This window comes from Heptranchias perlo, chromosome 1 (genome assembly GCF_035084215.1).
Source record: "Heptranchias perlo isolate sHepPer1 chromosome 1, sHepPer1.hap1, whole genome shotgun sequence".
Lineage (NCBI taxonomy): Eukaryota > Metazoa > Chordata > Chondrichthyes > Hexanchiformes > Hexanchidae > Heptranchias > Heptranchias perlo.
The window spans coordinates 98,305,708-98,326,841 of NC_090325.1; the positions used below are offsets into that span (position 1 = coordinate 98,305,708).

The window sequence follows — 21,134 nt, forward strand, 5'->3', positions numbered from 1 at the left end:
TTACTGTCCGTGGGACCTTTCTGATCGTAGATTGGCTGCCACATTTGCTTTCATTACAACAGTGATTGCATTTCAAAACAACATCTAGCTTTGCCTCACCACAACCTCTCTCAATCCCTCCACTGCCTCTTTGTTGTCAGATTGCTTGTCCGACATCCAGTCATGGATGAGCCACAAATTCCTCCAATTAAACATTGGGAAGACCAAAGCCATTGTCTTCGGCCCCTGCAATAAACTCTGTTCCCTAGCCACTGATTCCATCCCCCTTCCTGGCCACTGTCTTAGGCTGTTCCAGACTGTTCACAACCTTTGCATCCTATTCAAACCTAAGCTGAGGTTCTGATATTGTATCTTCTCCATCACAAAGAATGCCTATTCACACCTCCATAATGTCCCCCATCTCTGCCCCTGCCTCAGCCCATCTGCTGCTAAAACCTTCATCATGCTTTTGTTACCTCCAGACTCAACTATTCCAATGCTGTCCTGCATGGCCTCCAATCCCCCACCCTCCATAAACTTGAGCTCATCCAAAACTCTGCTGCTCGTATCCTAACTTGCACCAAGTCCCGTTCACCAATAACCCCTGTGCTCGCTGACCTATATTGGTTCCTGGTCCACCAATGCCTTGATTTTAAAATTTTCATCCTCATGTTCAAATCCCTCCATGGCCTTGCCTCTCCCTATCTCTGTAACCACCCCCTGTCCCACAACCCTCTAACTCTAGCCTCTTGCGCACCCCCATTTATTTCTCCCACCCATTGGTGGGCCGTGCCTTCAGCCTTTTAGGTCATAAGCTCTGGAATTCACTCCCTAAACCTCTCTGCCTCTCCACCTCTCTCCTTTACAAAAACTCCTTAAAATCTATGTCTTTGACCAAGCTTTTGGTCACCTGACCTAATGTCTCCTTCTTTGGCTCAATGTCAATTTGTTGTCTGATTACACTCCTGTGAAGCACCTTGGAATGTTTTACTACCTTAAAGGTGCCATATATATGCAAGTTATTGTTCATTGGCTGTGAAATGCTATGGGACATCCTGAGGATGAGAAAGGCACTATGAAATTATTTATTTTCTTTCTTTGATGAAAAATCCAAGATCCAAAACTCATTATGCATGGAATATCTTCAAAATAGAACGGGAACAGCCCTATAACAGAGGCTTTGATGCATTGGGCATTTCCTCTATCGAAAACTTTGGAACTCTGTCACCTAATGCACTCAAGCAGAGAGGTGAAAACTAGGTCACTTTTTTTTATTCATTCATGGGATGTGGGTGTTGCTGGCAAAGCCAGCATTTATTGCCCATCCCTAATTGCCCTTGAGAAGGTGGTGGTGAGCCGCCTTCTTGAACCACTGCGGTCCGTGTAGTGAAGGTTCTCCCACAGTGCTGTTAGGAAGGGAGTTCCAGGATTTTGACCCAGCGACGATGAAGGAACAGTGATATATTTCCAAGTCAGGATGGTGTGTTATTTGGAGGGGAACGTGCAGGTTGTGTTGTTCCCATGTGCCTGCTGCCCTTGTCCTTCTAGGTGGTAGAGGTCGCGGGTTTGGGAGGTGCTGCAGTGCATCCTGTGAATGGTACACACTGCAGCCACGGTGCGCCAGTGGTGAAGGGAGTGAATGTTTCGGGAGGAGGATGGGGTGCTAATCAAGTGGGCTGCTTTGTCCTGGATGATGTCGAGCTTCTTGAGTGTTGTTGGAACTGCACTCATCCAGGCAAGTGGAGAGTATTCCATCACACTCCTGACTTGTGCCTTGTAGATGGTGAATAGGCTTTGGGGAGTCAGTAGGTGAGTCACTCGCTACAGAATACCCAGCCTCTGACCTGCTTTTGTAGCCACAGTATTAATGTGGCTGGTCCAATTAAGTTTCTGGTCAATGGTAACCCCCAGGATGTTGATGGTGGGGGATTTGGCGATGGTAATGTCATTAAATGTCAAGGGGAGGTGGTTAGACTCTCTCTTATTGGAGATGGTCACTGCAGCACAATCAAGATCATGAAACATAGGGCTCAATTTTACGGGGAAATTGCGGTGCGTTGGGGGCGCGGCGGCTCCAAAAATTGCAGAAATCCCATTCGGGTTTGGAAGCCGGCATCAACCCGCCGACTTCAGCGTTTCCCACGGACACACCTGAGTGTGCACAGGCATCCCGAAACTAAAAGTCCCGCCAGCGATTAAAGCCAGCGGGATGACAGTTAAAGAGCAAAATGTACCGCATTGAGGTACTTAAGGCACTTTACTTGTGACAGATCACTTGGTTATAACGATTTTTAACTTAACTGGGCGGCTTGCCCACCGCTTCTGATTCACGCCTGGTGAAAACCAGACGTGAAGGGCCAGATCAGGGAAAAAGAAACAAAATAAATTAAATTAAAAAATCAATGCACGAAGTTAAAACACAAAATAAATCTATCTTTCCATCCTGCTCCGATGCCCGATGTCTCCCTCTCCGATATCCCCCTCTTCACTCCCCTGTGTCCCCCCGCTATCCACCTCCCCGATGTCCCCCTCTTCACCCCCCCGATGTCCCCCCGATGTCCACCTCTTCACCCCCGATGTCCCCCCGATGTTCACCTCTTCACCCCCCCGATATCCCCCTCTTCACCCCCCGATGTCCACCTCTTCACCCCTCCCGATGTCCACCTCTTCACCCCCCCAATGTCCCCCCGATGTCCACCTCTTCACCCCACCCCGATATCCTCCCTATCTCCCCCTCTTCAACCCGCCCGATGTCGCCCTCTCCCCGCTGATCTCCCCCATCCCCCCCGATCTTTCCCTCTCCCCCCCCCCCGATCTTCCACTCTCCCCTCCCCCACAGGTCTTCCATTCCAGTGCCGGATGACGTCTCGCTCTCTCTCTGTCTCTCTCCCACCCCTTGCGTTGCGGCTCCCGAGGGCAGCCAGCCTGTTGATCAGGCTAGTTGTGAAGTTTTGTTTATGCCGGTTGGCCACGCGCACCTTCACCCCCCCTCTGCCAACCCGCCACCTTTCAAAATTGAGCCCATGGGAATTAGAAAAACAAAAAAGTTTTGCCTCTGTTTCTCATTTCTTCTTGATAGCCTACCCAAAATCACATACTTGTATGGGGACTTGTAGGTTCAAATTCACATCCTGCCACTTAATGGCACACTGTCACAGTACAAGAAGCACTGTACCACAGAGTACATTTTCTATATACGGAAAACATTGAATATAAATAGTTACCCAATCACATAGGTGGCATTGCTGGAATAATGGGGCAGAAATTTCTTGCAAAATAACGGTGAGCTCAACAGCGCTCTCTGTTGTTAGTGGCAAAATGGAGGAGCGAGTTTCGGCGTTCGCACATGCGCAGTGAAACGTGGAAATCCAGAACTTGCTCCTACTGGTTCGCCGGCAATATGACAACTTCGAATTAAAGGGATATCGCCCACTGCAATCAGGAAAATCATTGAAAAGTGCTAACTTGCTCATCTGCCCAACTGAAAAGTAATGAATATCATCACAAAACAGTTACACTTAAAAATACCAGGTCTAAACTAAGCTTTAGCAGCGCAGCAAGTCTTACTGACTGCCAAACAACTAAAAATTAACTATCAAAAATATGGAGTCTCATTACTCCTTATTTTAATAGTTTTTGGTCATTAATTTATTTTTAAAATTAAAAAATTAAAAAATGTTACTTTTCCCTTCTGTCTCTTTTATTTAATTCAATTATTTCTTACCTTCTCTTTTTTCACTGTCTATAAATGTTTTACAAAATGTTGATTTTAGTGTTGTATCTTTCACTTCCTGGTCCTGCGTGACTCTGCCTGCAGAGAGTTACGCAGCATGTCAAAAATACTGCGATCTGATTGGCCAAGGGGTGAGATCACTCCTCTCACTTTCCCACAGGTCCTAGTTTCACTTGAACTGACGCTGGGCTCTTCTCCACTTCTCATTCAAGGAAGCGCCCAAAGTAAGTTAATGGGTTAGTATAAATCTGTGGAACTGCCAGCAGTATTGGTTCGCCGCTCTGAGCAATTTCTGCCCCAATATTTGCTTTGCCAACTGGTCTTGAACTGGTTATATAGCCCTTTATGGGGCTGGAAAAAATGATTAACACACAGGTACTTTACTAATCTTTGAATATCAATGAAGCTCAGTTACATCACTGACATATCGTATTTGTTTGGCTGCCTGACCTTGAACGTGATAATTAGACCAACAAGAAGGGCAATTAATACCAAAGTATGATCTTTGTGCACCTACACATCTGAACCCCAGCTCTGACAGCCATCAACAACACTGGTCTGATTAAACTTTATGCTGTGTTTTGAATTCCAGAAGGATATTAGATTCATATGCTAATTTGGTAAATCTGATGTCTTTTCAGAATACTAAGCAACAGAAACTCAGCCTGGATTTTGAATAGGCCACCTCAATCACCAGTCTGACTCTTGAAACAACTCGATAATCACAGAACGTACACAATTATTTTTGATTTGTTCAACTTTAATTTTATTCAGTTGACCCTAACACGATAACCAAATTAAGAAGGGGAACAACTGCTTCACAGCGTGAGATAGCCACGTGAGGGTGAGAATGGGGTAAGTGATCATATTATTCTCTACCTGTCAGCTCTTAAAACTACTTGTGGTATAAACATATTGATTTGAATATGGCTGGTACAAGCAATTATAATTCCAGAGTGCATCCAGTGCCCTTTTTTGATGATAAATATTGTACTAAAGGCATTGTAGGAGCCCATAAAGGACCTAAAGTAGACTGTTCTGAACAGTATTACTTGGCATGGATAGTTGTAAAGACTTGGCACAGTAAAATTTGATGAGGCCTGTGGATGAGTGCAGTGAGATGTCAGATAAAAAATGAAAATAAACCCTGGATGGAAGATGATTGGAATGTAGATGGGTGGTACTGCAGTGAAAATCTTGCCTGACGGTGCATGCTGTGGCTTGTTACAATTTATATCTCCATTCAAATGTGGAGTAATTCCTATTGCTTCTTTTGCAAGAATAAAGATATAGACCTGAATTTCTTCAAAGTCTGAGGTTGAGTGCTGGCGCAAAAGAGGTGAGAGAATTCAAATGGGGATGAGAAATGAGGCAGGACCCAGAAACTCTGGGTCTCTGCCCTTAAGGTAATGCACAGAAAACTTGGTTGTAAGTTCTATCTGCCCCATTGAAGGTCTGACATTAAGAAGGATGCAGAGCTGGTAGGATGGCATCATTTGCCAGATTTCCTAGTGCTCCTGCCTCCTTTGGCTTGAGTGACCTAGACATCAGCAGGCATCCAAGGCAATGGTGGGGCCTGTAGGGTATTCCAGGCAATGCCCCAGCCTGAAACACTCCTGGAGATTCCAGGCAGCCACCATGATATTGGCCCACTTATAAAGGTGGCTAACTTCCAGAAATATTGTCATTTTAAGCCAGTCTTGCCAGCTGAATCTCCAAATGGCTTTCAAGCACTACATTTTGCACCTCCTCTCCTCAAGTTTAGCAGATGCCCAACGTGCACCCATAATGGTGCAGGCATTTAAAAATTTCATAACCTGGAAACTCTGGTGGGTTAGGATTTCCTCACAATGGCACAGCACGATTTCCGGTCTGCCATAGTTACAGTGGTGGAGTAGGATCATGGATATTTTGGGCCATTTTTGGAGAATGCATTGACTTATGTTATCATTCTGAGCAGAAATAAATAAACATTGCACTAGTATTGGGAATGGGATTACAGTTGAAGGCATAACAATTATGGTTCAACAAGAAGACATGAAGGAAATTCAGAAATATAATAATTAAGTATATGCACTGTTGTTACTCCCAATACTTGTTTGTCTAATCCAAGTTTTCCAGTGGGTCGGGCTATATGTAACATCATGGTAATATGTGTCCGTGTGGTCGTCAATAGTCCAATTGAAAGAAGTTAAAAGTCTACGGTCCAAACTATTCACTCAAGTTCCTAAGTATAAGTGAAAGTACTTTCTGGCCTTGTAGAAAAAAAATCATATCCTTTATGCATTACGGGTAAGAACTGGTACTATAGGGAAAGACATTTCTATGATAGAAAGACTTGCATTTAAATGGTGCCTGATCACATCTCAGAGAAATCTCAAAATGCTTCACCTGCAATGTATTACTTTGATGTGTATGGACTTATTGTTATACAGTCAAAGCAAAATCCCAAAACTGCAAAAGATAATAGTGAGTTCATCTATTTTTGCTAAGGTTTTGGTTGAGGGAGGAATATTGATCAGAACAACTTCCTACTACTCTTCAAGTAAAGCCATGGGACCTCCAGCATCCACCTCAAGCAACAGATAGGGCCGTTGTTTTAACATTCTACCTAAAGGACAGCACCTTTGACAATGCAACACTCCTTCAGTATTGCATTGTGATATCTGCCTAAATTATATGCTCAAAGGCCTTAGAGAGAATGCAGAAGAGATTTACTAGAATGATGCCAGAGATGAGAGACTTCAGTTATGGGGAGAGATTGGAGAAGCTGGGGTTGTTCTCCTTGGAGGAGAGAAGGTTAAGAGGAGATTTGATAGAGGTGTTCAAAATCATTAATGGTTTTGATAGAGTAAATAAGGAGAAACTGTTTCCAGTGGCAGATGGGTCGATAACTGGAGGACACAGATTTAAGGTGATTGGCAAAAGAACCAGAGGTGACATGAGGAAACAATTTTATGCAACGAGTTGTAATGGTTTGGAATGCACTGCCTGAAAGGGTGGTGGAAGCAGATTCAATAGTAACTTTGAAAAGGGACTTGAATAAATACTTGAAGGGAAAAAAATTACAGGGCTATGGGGAAAGAGCAGGGGAATGGGACCTCTGCTCTTCAACATACATGAAATTATGTGGAATGGCTTTATCTTTACAGGAAAACTTGGGTAACAAACTATATCCTAAACCTTATTTAATGAGAGTTCAGATTGAATTGAAGTAAGTGTTAATTGTTCTCATTCTGTTCACCTGCTTAACAACATGCGTTACTGATTATCAATCGTCCATTCAAAAAGTAAGAAAAGTAACATCTCCTCCATCCCAGGATTTGTCATGTATTTATGTGGGGCTCTCATAGGTTGAACATAAGAAATAGGAACATAAGAAATAGAAGCAGGGGTAGGCTATACAGCCCCTCGAGCCTGCTTGACCATTGGGTACCTGCATTAAATAGTCTCTGAAATGAACAGCTGAAGTAGCAATGATGCAAGATTTATTCCCCCAGTTGTTGATGAAAGTATTCATAACATTTGCATAATTTTTATATTACTTTGCTTAATTGTATTGAAGTCCATCACACTGTAAAATCTGATTACACAGGCAGCTTACATCATAACATTATACTATCAGCATTCTAATACATAAGATCACTGGAGCTGTTATTATTGCCTGCTGCCACAAAACCATGTGATTCTATCTGCTTCTTTCCATCTTTTAATTGCTGTCTCCGATGCTTCAATTCCTCAAATGTATTTTCCCCAATAATTTTTCAAAGATTCCCGCAAAGAATTTACTTTGAAACTCAGGAGAGATGTATAACGGGCGACTGAATCAATATCGCCCGTTTTACACTATCACCCAAAGTTAAAATGACCCTCATTTGTATACATCTGTGCAAGTGCAATGGCTGCTGCTCTGAACCCAAAATTCTCTTCATCTCCCAATCCTGCTCTCCCCCCCTCATCATCTCCTGTCTCCTTCCTCACTCATATTTCTTCTCCCGCCCCAATTTCCCCTTAGTTCACTGCTCCACCATTCTTGTCACAGCCATCAGGCATCATGCCCCTGCACTCTGTAACTTTCTTTCTAAACCTTTCCATATGGCTATGTCCTCCGCACCTTCAAAGGTCTTCTCAAACTTATAACTTTGATCATGCCTTCAGAGACTTTCCCTAGTGTCTTTCCTACTTCCTGCTTGGTGACCACAGGAGACATTTTCTTGTGACTTGTGCTATATAAATGGTATTTGATGATGTATAATAAAAAAATAAATAAAATGATCCAGGTATAATTTATTGAGAAGTTAAACAGCACACTGTTTCATGGGGCTCGATATTAGCACCCGCTATCGGGTGCGTTCCTGGCGGGGGGGCTCCGAAGATCGGGGAATCCCAGGGGGGGGCGGGAGCCCGGCTCCAACCCGCCCACTTCCGGGTTTCCCACAGACACGCTGACATGCGCACGCAGCCCCCGGATGTGGGACTCCTGCAGGCAATTAAAGCCGGCGGGGTGCCACTTAAGCTATTTATTTAGGTATTTCAGGTCGTTTAGAGACCTGATTAAGGAGATATTTTACATGGGGTGGGATTTTACAAACAACTGGGACTGTTTCCCGTACTGGGGGAAAAACTCCCAGTTCAAATGGACGTGTTGCAGCCATCAGCCTGTGGCAGCTGCAAAGGTCCATTTGACAGGTGGTGGGGGTGGGGCGGGGGGAGACCCTCACTCATTACAGGAGGCCACTCTGTCACTTTGGACAAAGTTTGGCCTCCACCACCCTCCTCCTGACATGAAAATTCACCAACTTGCACGCTTACCTGGGGTCCAGACACATGTACCTACCTGGCAGACCCCCTCAGATGTACATCTTCCGGATGGGGGCCGCCATAACTGCAGTCATGACCTCCTCGGAGGGTGAACAGCATTACCAGCCTCGCCGGCCACACCGTCCACCTCTGACACGTGGAGCTTCACAACACAGTGCTGTGACACATCCACCTGCACAGCAGGAGGGAGAGCAATGGCAGAGAGAGATGCGTCGCAGAGGGCACTACCCTCGCCACAGGGTCCACAGACCGAGGCTCAGCTTCCTGGACCTCTCTGAGCAGCAGTGCACACGGAGGCTCAGAGTCACTCGACATGTAGTCGTGGACATCTGCAGCATCCTGCATGCCGAGCTGCTCCTGGCTGGCCCAAGCACCATCTTCTTACCTATCGCTGTCAATTCATCACTGCCCTCAACAACTGCTCCTCCACATCCTTCCAGGGTGCCACCGGGGACATCACCGATGTCTCTCAGTCGTCTGCACAAAAGAGCCCTGCAAATACACCTACACCCACTCTGCAGTGACACAATGGGTGGCATCAAGTGTGGGTCTTCATTGTGATCCTCAAGAAAGGGCATTAGTGCACAAACCAGACAAGATTCGCAAAGACATGGCAGTAGTGGTGCCAATATAATATGTTATGTGAGTTGGTCAGAAATTAAATATAAGTAAAAACCATGACAAACCCTCAAACACCCTTGTGCATCCCCTTCATGCTCACGACACGTTTGCCTTACGCTGCCTACTGCACATATGTGATGCATACCATGCGGCTGCAGCACAGGTAATGGCAGGTTGAATGAGGCTGGCCGTGAAAGAGATGCATGAGAGGGTGAGTATGAGATAGAGCCATGAGATTGTATGAGGATTGGGTTGAGTGGTAGTGGCGGGATGAGTATTGGCGAGGTGAGTAAGTGCAGGTAAGATGAGGATGAGGTTTCAGTGGGTGTGAGGGGTGATGTGACAGAGTAGTGTTGGCAGTGCAGAAGGAGATGTGGGGTGGGGGCGGTGATGTGGCAGACGGAGTGTAGGGGAATGAGTAAGTGTACTCACTTTGGCTGACCTACTTAGGTCATTGCAGCGCCTCCTGCACTGTATGCAGGTGCACGATATGTTGGTGGTGCAGGTGACCTCCTCTGCCAACTTGAGCCAGGCCTTCTTGGTGGCAGAGGCAGGCCGCTTCCTCCTGCCCGCCGGGGGTATGATCTCTGTCCTCCCCCTCCTCCTCACTCCATCCAATGATACCTGGAGTGAGGCATCATTAAACTGGGAGCAGCCTTCCGCCTGGGCTGCTCCATGCTGTAATTTTTCCTATTTCTTGCAGCATCAGTCAGTGGAGGACTGCCCCTTTAAATAGAGCTCCTCCAGCTGACAGACCATACTGCTCATGTGCAGTCCGCCCGACGCACAGCTCAGCAGCGGGGAACCCGGAAGACCAGGTAAGTGGATCCAATCAGCCTGCGATTGCGCGCGGGGCAGACTGATTTCACCGGGCGCGTTACCCCCGCACCCAATAGACCCCCCCCGCCCTGGTAATATCGAGCCCATGGTCTCAATTTTTTTGTATTGAACGGCTCATAGCTGGAAAGACACTTATCAATACATGTGTCAGAGTCAATGACTCTTAGCGTTATTGACTTTTTATTAACTGTGAATTAGTCCTACATTCTCTGGGGACTTTGCTACTGTAGTTCAATCAAACTTTAAAAGAAGAAAAATATATATATATGTTAAGAAAAATTGTTGGGGCAGAAATTGCTCCCAAAATAACAGTGAGCTCAACAGCGCTCTCTGTTGTTAGTGGCGAAATGAAGTTCGCATATGCACAGTGAAATCCAGAACTTGCTCCTATTGGTTTGCAGGCGATATGACAGCTTCGAATTAAAGGGACATCGCACGCTGCAATTAGAGAAATCACTGAAAAATCGCCAAATTGCTTATCTGCCCAGCTGGAAAGTAACTAATTTTGCAAGCAAACAGGTATGCTTAAAAATACCAGGTCTAAACTAAGTTTTGAGTCTTATTACTACCAAACAACTAAAAATTAACTTTTAAAAATGTGGAGTCTCATATTGCTCCTTATTTTATTGGTCATTGCATTTTTTTTAAATTAAAATTTTTTTTTTTAAACTTTTCCCTTCTGTCTCTTTAATTTAATTCAATTATTTCTTTGGCTTTTTATAAATAATATGCTTGAGCAATACAGCTGTGGGTGTGACTTCTCTTCCTGGCAGATTCTGTGGGCGTGTCTCCTCTCACACTTTTCCAGCTGGGTGGCAACTCACGCTGCTCAGAGGCGGGGTTGATAGTGCACATTTTTTTTAAAAAGGTTCAAATTCAAGTAATTTGATGCCACAGAGCCCACAGTAAGTTTATTCATTCATTTAATACGCAGGAGAAGCAGTTACCATTGATTTGCTGCTCTGCACGATTTCTGGCCCGTTATGTGTTGTTTGGTGTCCTGATTGCCTTTAATTTTCCTATTGCTTTTAAGACTTTTGCTGAAACACAGCAGTGCAGATGCTTGGCTCCCAGATCCTGTACTCTCTTCCTACTTCCTGCTCATTATTGTAAGGGGTTCTGGGAGTTAAATCTATGCACACAGACATCATCAATGCCCGGCCATAGAAACATTCTGAAGATGGTGGCCCTGACTGAGGTACATTTTTTTAAAAATAAAATTTAATTTGGAATTAAAGTGCTTTCAGTCCCCATACTGAACTATTCCTTTAATGGACTGCCCATATCATAATATCATCTCACACATTGGATTCTTGTGGAGAAAACTTTAACATTGGAACCTTTGTCATCTTTAACATGCTTACCAGAAATAATGTTTCATCTCATAAATTAGTAAAATTCATTAAAAGGATCATCACAACAAAGTGTTGATGTGCTTTAATTTACAAATGTTCAGAGTCCCCCACCACAAATCTAATCCTTGTAGATTTCCTGTTACAATACACAAAAACCCTTTAATCTTTGCTTCTGTTGGCCGAGATATGGTAGTGTTCTGCACAGTGAAAAGGTGCTCTGGTAAGTGTCACTGCACAAAAATAGTATCATTTTGGAGGCATTATAGTTACTAGCAGCTCATTATTGTTCTTTTCTCCTCCCCGGTGCTTCTGAAGACGAAGGTTAATTGTAATTAAAACTCAACACTGAAGCAAACTAATTAATCACACTCTAACTTCACAAAAATTGCCACAATGTGATCATACAAATTAAACTGAAAGGAAGAGCAAGGAACTAAGCATTCAATAGTAGTTATAAAAAGAAAGCATAACTTCGCTGTACGTAAAGGTTGAAAGATCAGCTTCGACTACATGGGCAAAATAATGTCTTTGCCAAGAGTACAGTGCTTTTTTTTTTATTCGTTCATGGGATGTGGGCATCGCTGGCAAGGCCAGCATTTATTGCCCATCCCTAATTGCCCTTGAGAAGGTGGTGGTGAGCCGCCTTCTTGAACCGCTGCAGTCTGCGAGGTGAAGGTTCACATTCATTACCTTATTGAAAGTCCTCACACTCTATTTACTTTCCAAGTCCTAAGCTAATCCATTTGAACCAAACTGACATAATGCTGTGCACACAACCATTGGAAATATGATTCACAACACACTAACTGCTCAGTGCTAGCTTTAAAAAGACTATTCCTAGGAAAAAGCGAAAGCATAATTGCCAAATAGGTGTGAGAGCTGACATGTTCCTCTGGAAAGTCAATTATATGATTAGTAGAATCACATTTGAGGGACTAACTGTCAGATTTGTTTACAACTTAGAGGCTGAAAGGCAGGGATTAAAATCCCTTGGACATTTGGATATTGTGAGTTTAAACTGCAAACACAGCAAAGTGCAGAAGCTTCTTGAAGCTTTAAACAGGCCTTTGGTTTTCAAAACAACTGATAAGAATGAAGCTTCGAGAAGCAGGCCTTTGGTTTTCAAAATAATGGATAGATAGCAATTTGATAAATAGTGCTGAGACAGTTAGAAGTCCTTGGGAAAGACAACTAAAATTACTGCACCTGGTTTCACACAGTTGGGAGACTACAGAAGGTTTAACATGGTGGTTTCACATGGTCAAAAGGCTGTGCCTGGTTTCAAATGATCACAGAAAGTTGAGTGACACACGAGAACTAACTGCCAGCCCTCCATCATTGATGCAACAGTGAGTGATTGGCCAAAATGGGACTTCCCTTAACTTTTACTCACACCCCAACTAGCAAAATCCATACAAAAATAGGAGAGTGTGGCAGATTTTTTACTGCAGTCGGAGGAGCCTAACGAAGCTTCGCCTCGAGGAAAGATGTCCTACAAGAAGACCACCTCAAGAGCTGATCACTCTACTGTCTTGATGCTGAATTCCTTGGTTTAAAGGTTGTATGTATTACTTGATGCTTGTGTGATCTGTATACATTGAGTTACAACAAAACTACAGCCCATAAACAGGCCACTCAGCTCAACTGGTCTATGCTGGCTTTTATGCTCTGTGAGCCTCCTTCCTCCCTGCTTCAGCTAACCCTTCTATTCTGTTCTCCCCCGTGTGCTTATCTAGCTTCCCCTTAAATGCATCTATGCTATTTGCCTCAACTACTCCTTGTGGTAGCGCGTTCCTCATTCTTACCACTCTTTGGGTAAAGAAGTTTCTGCTGAATTCCCTATTGGATTTATTAGTGACTATTTTATATTTATGACCTCGAGTTTTGGACTCCTCCACAAGTGGAAACATTTTCTCTTGTTAATCAAAGTTATTCACTAAAATACAGAGCAGCATAACTTTCTTTGACTATCTGTTGTCCAGGCCCACGAATGATGGGAAAAGTAGGCATTCCCTACGAGGTAAAGGTCTGCTCAGCAAAGTGTGATCCAGTTGGAGTTTATTTCTTCCCCACTGCACAATGAGCTAATTGGAGGATTATTGCATCTGGTTTAAGTGTAACAATAAAGGTTAGAATCATAGAATCATAGAAGTTCACAACATGGAAACAGGCCCTTCAGCCCAACATGTCCATGTCGCCCAGTTTATACCACTAAGCTAGTCCCAATTGCCTGCACTTGGCCCATATCCCTCTATACCCATCTTACCCATATAACTGTCCAAATGCTTTTTAAAAGACAAAGTTGTACCCACCTCTACTACTGCCTCTGGCAGCACGTTCCAGACACTCACCATCCTTTGAGTGAAAAAATTGCCCCTCTGGTCCCTTTTGTATCTCTCCCCTCTCACCTTAAATCTATGCCCCCTCGTTATAGACTCCCCTACCTTTGGGAAAAGATTTTGACTATCGACCTTATCTATGCCCCTCATTATTTTATAGACTTCTATAAGATCACCCCTGAACCTCCTACTCTCCAGGGAAAAAAGTCTCAGTCTATCCAACCTCTCCCTATAAGTCAAAACATCAAGTCCCGGTAGCATCCTAGTAAATCTTTTCTGCACTCTTTCTAGTTTAATAATATCCTTTCTATAATAGGGTGACCAGAACTGTACACAGTATTCCAAGTGTGGCCTTACTAATGTCTTGTACAACTTCAACAAGACATCCCAACTCCTGTATTCAATGTTCTGACCAATGAAACCAAGCATGCTGAATGCCTTCTTCACCACCCTATCCACCTGTGACTCCACTTTCAAGGAGCTATGAACCTGTACTCCTAGATCTCTTTGTTCTATAACTCTCCCCAACGCCCTACCATTAACGGAGTAGGTCCTGGCCCGATTTGATCTACCAAAATGCATCACCTCACATTTATCTAAATTAAACTCCATCTGCCATTCATCGGCCCACTGGCCCAGTTTATCAAGATCCCGTTGCAATCCTGGATAACCTTCTTCACTGTCCACAATGCCACCAATCTTGGTGTCATCTGCAAACTTACTAACCATGCCTCCTAAATTCTCATCCAAATCATTAATATAAATAACAAATAACAGCGGACCCAGCACCAATCCCTGAGGCACACCGCTGGTCACAGGCCTCCAGTTTGAAAAACAACCCTCTACAACCACCCTCTGTCTTCTGTCATCACAGAAAATGATGAGCATTTCTACAATTAAGTTGGAGAATTGGAACTGCCCCACGTGCTGTACAGCTTCAACATAGATTTTATAATAGTCAATATTCATCAATTTAATTATTTAATGCCTTAGCATAAACCTATACTTAGGATCAGGGCTTAACGATCATTTTTTATTTATAGGAAACTGATTAATTACAAGGTATAATTAATTAAAGATTTAGAAATCAATTATTGCTTTTTCCATTCCTTACATTCCTTTTATCTCCCTCTTCCACCACGAATATAAACAACAGAGACCATGCCCGATGTTAGCAGGGCTGCGGGTGTCCGGCGGGGGGGCTATCGGGCGCGTGGGTAACGCGCCCGGTGAAATTAGTCAGCTCCCCGCGCGATCGTAGCATCCAATCCACTAATTGGATCCACTTACCTGGTCCTCCGGGTTCCCCACTGCTGATCTGCGCGTCGGGCGGGCTGCGCATGCGCAGTAAGATCTGTCAGCTGTGGAAGCTCTATTTAAAGGGGCAGCCCTCCACTGACAGATGCTGCAACAAATAGCAAAAATTACAGCATGGAGCAGCCCAGGGGGAAGGCTGCTCCCAGTTTAATGATGCCTCACTCCACGTATCAATACATGGGGTGAGGAGGAGGGGGAGGACAGAGATCTTCCTCCCGGCGTGCGGGAGGAAGCGGCCTGCCTCTGCCACCAGGAAGGCCTGGCTCGAGGTGGCAGAGGAGGTCACCTGCGCCACCAACATATCGCCCACCTGCATACAGTGCAGGAGGCGCCCCAATGACCTCAGTAGGTCAGCCAAAGTGAGTACACTTACTCATTCCCCTACACTCCTTCTGCCACATCACCGCCCCCACCCCACATCTCCTACTGCACTGCCAACACTACTCTGTCACATCACCCCTCATACCCACTCAAACCTCATCCTCATCTTACCTGCACCTACTCACCTCGCCAGTACTCATCCCGCCACTACCACTCAACCCAATCCTCATACAATCTCATGGCTCTATCCCATACTCGCCATCTCGTGCATCTCTCTCACGGCCAGCCTCACTCAACCTGCCACCACCTGTGCTGCAGCCACAGGGCATGCATCACATATGTGCAGTAGGAAGCGTAAGGCAAACGTGTCGTGAGCATGAAGGGGATGCACAAGGGTGTATGAGGGTTTGTCATGGGTGTTACTTATATTGAATTTCTGACCAACTCACATAACATATTATATTGGCACCACTACTGCCACGTCTTCGCGAATCCTGTCTGGTTTGTGCAATAATGCCCTCTCCTGAGGATCACTATGAGGACCCACAACTGATGCCACCCTTTGTGTCACTGCAGAGTGGGTGTAGGTGTATTTGCAGGGCTCGTTTGCTCAGACGACTGAGACATCGGCGATGTCCCCGGTTGCACCCTGGAAGGATGCAGAGGAGAAGTTTTTGAGGGCAGTGGTGACTTTGACAGCGACAGGTAAGAAGATGGTGCTCGGGCCAGCCAGGAGCAGCTCGGCATGAAAGAGGCTGCAGATGTCCACGACTACATGTCGAGTGACTCTGAGCCTCCGTGTGCACTGCTGCTCAGAGAGGTCCAGGAGGCTGAGCCTTGGTCTGTGGACCCTGTGGCGAGGGTAGTGCCCTCTGCGACGCATCTCTCTCTGTGGTAGAACTCCCTCCTGCTGCACAGGTGGATGTGTCACAGCACTCTGTTGTGGAGCTCCACATGTCAGAGGTGGACGGCGTGGATGGCGAGGCTGGTGATGCTGTTCGTCCTCCGAGGAGGTCATGACTGCAGCTACGACGGTCCCCATCCGCAAGATGTACATCTGAGGGGGTCCGCAAGGTAGGTACATGTCTCCGGACCCCGGGGTAAGTGTGCAGGTTGGTGACTTTGACTGTCAGGAGGAGGGTGGTGGAGGCCAAACTTTGTCCTAAGTGACAGAGTGGCCTCCTGAAATGAGTGAGGTTCTCCCCACCCCACCTGTCAAATGGACCTTTGCAGCTGCCACAGGCTGACAGCTGCAACACGTCCATTTGACCTGGGAGTGTTTCCCTCAGTGTGGGAAACAGTCCCAGTTTGCTCTAAAATCCCACCCCTCCTCACATAATCCCTTAATCAGGTCAGTTAATTACCTGAAATACCTAAATAAATACTTTCAAGTGGCATCCCGCTGGCTTTAATTGCCTGCGGGATTCCCACCTGCGGGGGCTGCGCGTGCACGCCGGCCTGTCAGCGGGGAACCCGGAAGTGCGCGGGTTTGAGGCGGGCTCCGGTCCAGCTCAGGGATTCTCCGATTTTCGGAGCCCCCCCGCCAGGAATGCACCCGATAGCGGGTGCTAAAATGACGCCCCATGGAACAGTGAGGTTAGTGTTTTCCAATATTGCACTAGACAAACCTCATGATATTTTTCAAGGTCGGTCCTAATTGTTTACTCATGGCAAACCTCCAGCCTATATTGGATCTGTTGGTCAGGACTCACAAAAAGCTATGGTGGATAGTTATGCAGGTAAGCAAACTGAAATTTCAAGACATGCAGCCACTTAAAGGTAAAGTGGTACATGGAGGCAGTAGCGGGGTGGGGGTGTGTGGATTGTTTCAATCTTTCCAAAGGCTGAAAATATTTTAAATATATTTTGTAGAATTTCCAAGGGCTGTGTTTTTTTAAAATTCGTTCCTGGGATATGTCCTTTAGGGAAGGAAACTTGCTGTCCTTACCCGGTCTGGCCTACATGTGACTCCAGACCCGCAGCAATGTGGTTGATTCTTAATTGCCCTCTGAAATGGTCTAGCAAGCCACTCAGTTGTAAAATCTCTCTAGAAAAGATTATAAGAAGAATAAAACCGGACGGACCACCCGGCATCTGACCACTAGACACCGGACACGACAACGGCAAACCAAGCCCAGTCGACCCTGCAAAGACCTCCTCACTAACATCTGGGGACTTGTGCCAAAATTGGGAGAGCTGTCCCATAGACTAGTCAAGCAACAGCCTGACATAGCCATACTCACAGAATCATACCTTTCAGCCAATGTCTCAGATTCTTCCATCACCATCCCTGACAGACCCACCAGAGGTGGCGATACAGTGATATACAGTCAGGAGGGAGTGGCCCTAGGAGTCCTCAACGTTGACTGCGGACCCCATGAAATCTCATGGCATCAGGTCAAACATGGGCAAGGAAACCTCCTGCTGATTACCACCTACCGTCCTCCCTCAGCTGATGAATCAGTCCTCCTCTATGTTGAGCAGCACTTGGAGGAAGCACTGTACTCTGGGTGGGGGACTTCAATGTCCATCACCAAGAGTGGCTCAGTAGCACCAACACTCACCGAGCTGGCCTGCGGCAGGTGGTGAGCGAACCAACACGAGGGAAAAACTTACTTGACCTCGTTCTCACCAATCTACCTGTCGCAAATGCATCTGTCCACGACAGTATTGGTAGGAGTGACCACCGCACAGTCCTCGTGGAGACGACGTCCCATCTTCGCACTGAGGACACCAGCCAACGTGTTGCGTGGCACTACTACCATAGATTCAGAACAGATCTAGCAGCTCAAAACTGGGCATCCATGAGGTGCTTTGGGCCAGCAGCAGCAGAATTGCATTCCAACACAATCTGTAACCTCATGGCCCGGCATATTCCTCACTCTACCATTACCAACAAGCCAGGGGATCAACCCTGGCTCAATGAGGAGTGTAGAAGAACATGCCAGGAGCAGCACTGGGCATACCTAAAAATGAGGTACCAACCTGGTGAAGCTACAACGCAGAACGACATGTATGCTAAACAGCGGAAGCAACATGCTATAGACAGAGCTAAGCGATTCCACAACCAATGGATCAGATCAAAGCTCTGCAGTCCTGCCACATCCAGTCGTGAATGGTGGTGGACAATTAAACAACTAACGGGAGGAGGAGGCTCTGCAAACATGCCCATCCTCAATGATGGCGGAGTCCAGCACGTGAGTGCAAAAGACAAGGCTGAAGTGTTTGCAACCATCTTCAGCCAGAAGTGCCGAGTGGATGATCCAGCTCTGCCTCCCCCCGATTTCCCCACCATCACAGAAGCCAGTCTTCGGCCAATTCGATTCACTCCATGTGATATCAAGAAACGGGTGAGTGCACTGGATACAGCAAAGGCTATGGGCCCTGACGACATCCTGGCTGTAGTGCTGAAGACTTGTGCTCCAGAACTAGCTGCACCTCTAGCCAAGCTGTTCCAGTACAGCTACAACAGTGGGATCTACCTGACAATGTGGAAAATTGCCCAGGTATGTCCTGTCCACAAAAAGCAGGACAAATCCAATCCGGCAAATTACTGCCCCATCAGTCTACTCTCAATCATCAGCAAAGTGATGAAAGGTGTCGTCGACAGTGCTATCAAGTGGCACTTACTCACCAATAACCTGCTCACCCATGCTCAGTTTGGGTACTGCCAGGACCACTCAGCTCCAGACCTCATTACAGCCTTGGTCCAAACATGGACAAAAGAGCTGAATTCCAGAGGTGAGAGTGACTGCCCTTGACATCAAGGCAGCACTTGACCGAGTGTGGCACCAAGGAGCCCTAGTAAAATTGAAGTCAATGGGAATCAGGGGGAAAACTCTCCAGTGGCTGGAGTCATACCTAGCACAAAGCAAGATGGTAGTGGTTGTTGAAGGCCAATCATCTCAGCCGCAGAGCATTGCTGCAGGAGTTCCTCAGGGCAGTGTCCTAGGCCCAACCATCTTCAGCTGCTTCATCAATGACCTTCCCTCCATCATAAGGTCAGAAATGGGGAAGTTCGCTGATGATTGCACAGTGTTCAGTTCCATTCGCAACCCCTCAAATAATGAAGCAGTCCGAGCCCACATGCATTAAGACCTGGACAACATCCAGGCTTGGGCTCATAAGTGGCAAGTAACATTCGCGCCAGACAAGTGCCAGGCAATACCATCTCCAACAAGAGAGAGTCTAACCACCTCCCCTTGACATTCAACGGTATTACCATCGCCGAATCCCCCACATTCAACATCCTGGGGTCACCATTGACCAGAAACCTAACTGGACCAGCCATATAAATACTGTGGCTACGAGAGCAGGTCAGAGGCTGGGTATTCTGCAGCGAGTGACTCACCACCTGACTCCCCAAAGCCTTTCCACCATCTGCAAGGCACAAGTCAGGAGTGTGATGGAATACTCTCCACTTGCTTGGATGAGTGCAGCTCCAACAACACCCAGGACAAAGCAGCCCGCTTGATTGGCACCCCATCCACCACCGTAAACATTCACTCTCTTCATCACCGGCGCACAATGGCTGCAGTGTGTACCATCCACAGGATGCACTGCAGCAACTCACCAAGGCTTCTTCAACAGCACCTCCCAAACCCGCGACCTCTACCACCTAGAAGGACAAGAGCAGCAGGCACATGGGAACAACACCACCTGCACGTTCCCCTTCAAGTCACACACCATCCTAACTTAGAAATATATCGCTGTTCCTTCATAGTCGCTGGATCAAAATCCTGGAACTCCCTTCCTAACAGCACTGTGGGAGAACCTTCACCACATGGACTGCAGCGGTTCAAGGCGGCGGCTCACCACCACCTTCTCAAGGGCAATTAGGGATGAGCAATAAATGCCGGCCTCGCCAGCGACGCCCGCATCCCATGAACTAATTTTTTAAAATGTGGACGTTGCTGGCAAGGCCAGCATTTATTGCCCATCCCTAATGGCAGGGCTAATAAAACCGACTCTTGGCATTCAAGGGAAGTCAGGGAACAGAGGCTGTAGCTAAATGTTGAAGCGTCTATAGCAACCTAGAAATATATCTTCTTAGATGAACAGTAATATCGAAGACATTTTCAGTTTGTTATCAATTGCCAAATTACCAAAATGTAGCTAAGTTATGTAAACTATGTTACAAAAGCATCACTGACAAAAACAAGGCATACTATTGACTTCTTTGGAGACTTTATTTTGAGTGTAATTTGTTTTTCTAATCTATATTGTGATGGTAATAGGGGCTAAAGTTGAAATATTAATCAATATGGGCACTTATAATAATTTCTAAATATTAACATCTGTCAGCCTATGAGTGAAATGATTTAAAATATTTTTAAACTGTCTGGGGACTAGGTCACACAATGAAATACGATATATCAGAAATGTGGGCCCCTAAGGACCTGTTTATTGTCAAGCATGAGGAATTTAGGATCAAGCAGAACTGCTGAATTTACTCTCAGCATTACCACGTTGCCCACTGTTTGTTAAATTTAGTATGTGCGGTTTTGAATCAATTACAACACAGCAGCAACTATGACAGTTTAGCACCTTAACAAACAGAAAATGAGACTTGGACCCCGATAAGAAGCAAACTTTTCATCAATACAGACATACAGTGGAAACTTTGGAGTAAGAATGGAAAAATCAACCAGAGAACCATGCAATACCAATGCAGTGGTGAATTTGACCATGTATGAGATACTGGCCAGGAGGACAGAAATGTTCAGTGTTCTCAATCTCTCTAAGAAAAAAGCCTTGGGAGGAGGTCACCAGCTGGGTCAACACCATGCACACCACCTACCAGGAAGG

At 45.8% G+C, this 21,134-nt stretch overlaps 1 long non-coding RNA gene across 2 annotated transcripts in view; it reads left to right on the top strand.

Annotated features, from left to right (window-relative positions):
- Nucleotides 1–3,873: 3,873 nt before the first annotated feature.
- LOC137335142 (uncharacterized) overlaps nt 3,874–21,134 on the top strand; it is a 78,234-nt gene continuing 60,973 nt past the window's right edge. Inside the window, exons 1-2 of one of the 2 annotated variants that reach the window (XR_010966348.1) lie at nt 3,874–3,936; nt 4,354–4,567. This is a non-coding gene — a long non-coding RNA (uncharacterized lncRNA). The remainder of the gene's footprint in view (nt 3,937–4,353; nt 4,568–21,134) is intronic. The other variant, XR_010966354.1, reaches the window with a different exon arrangement.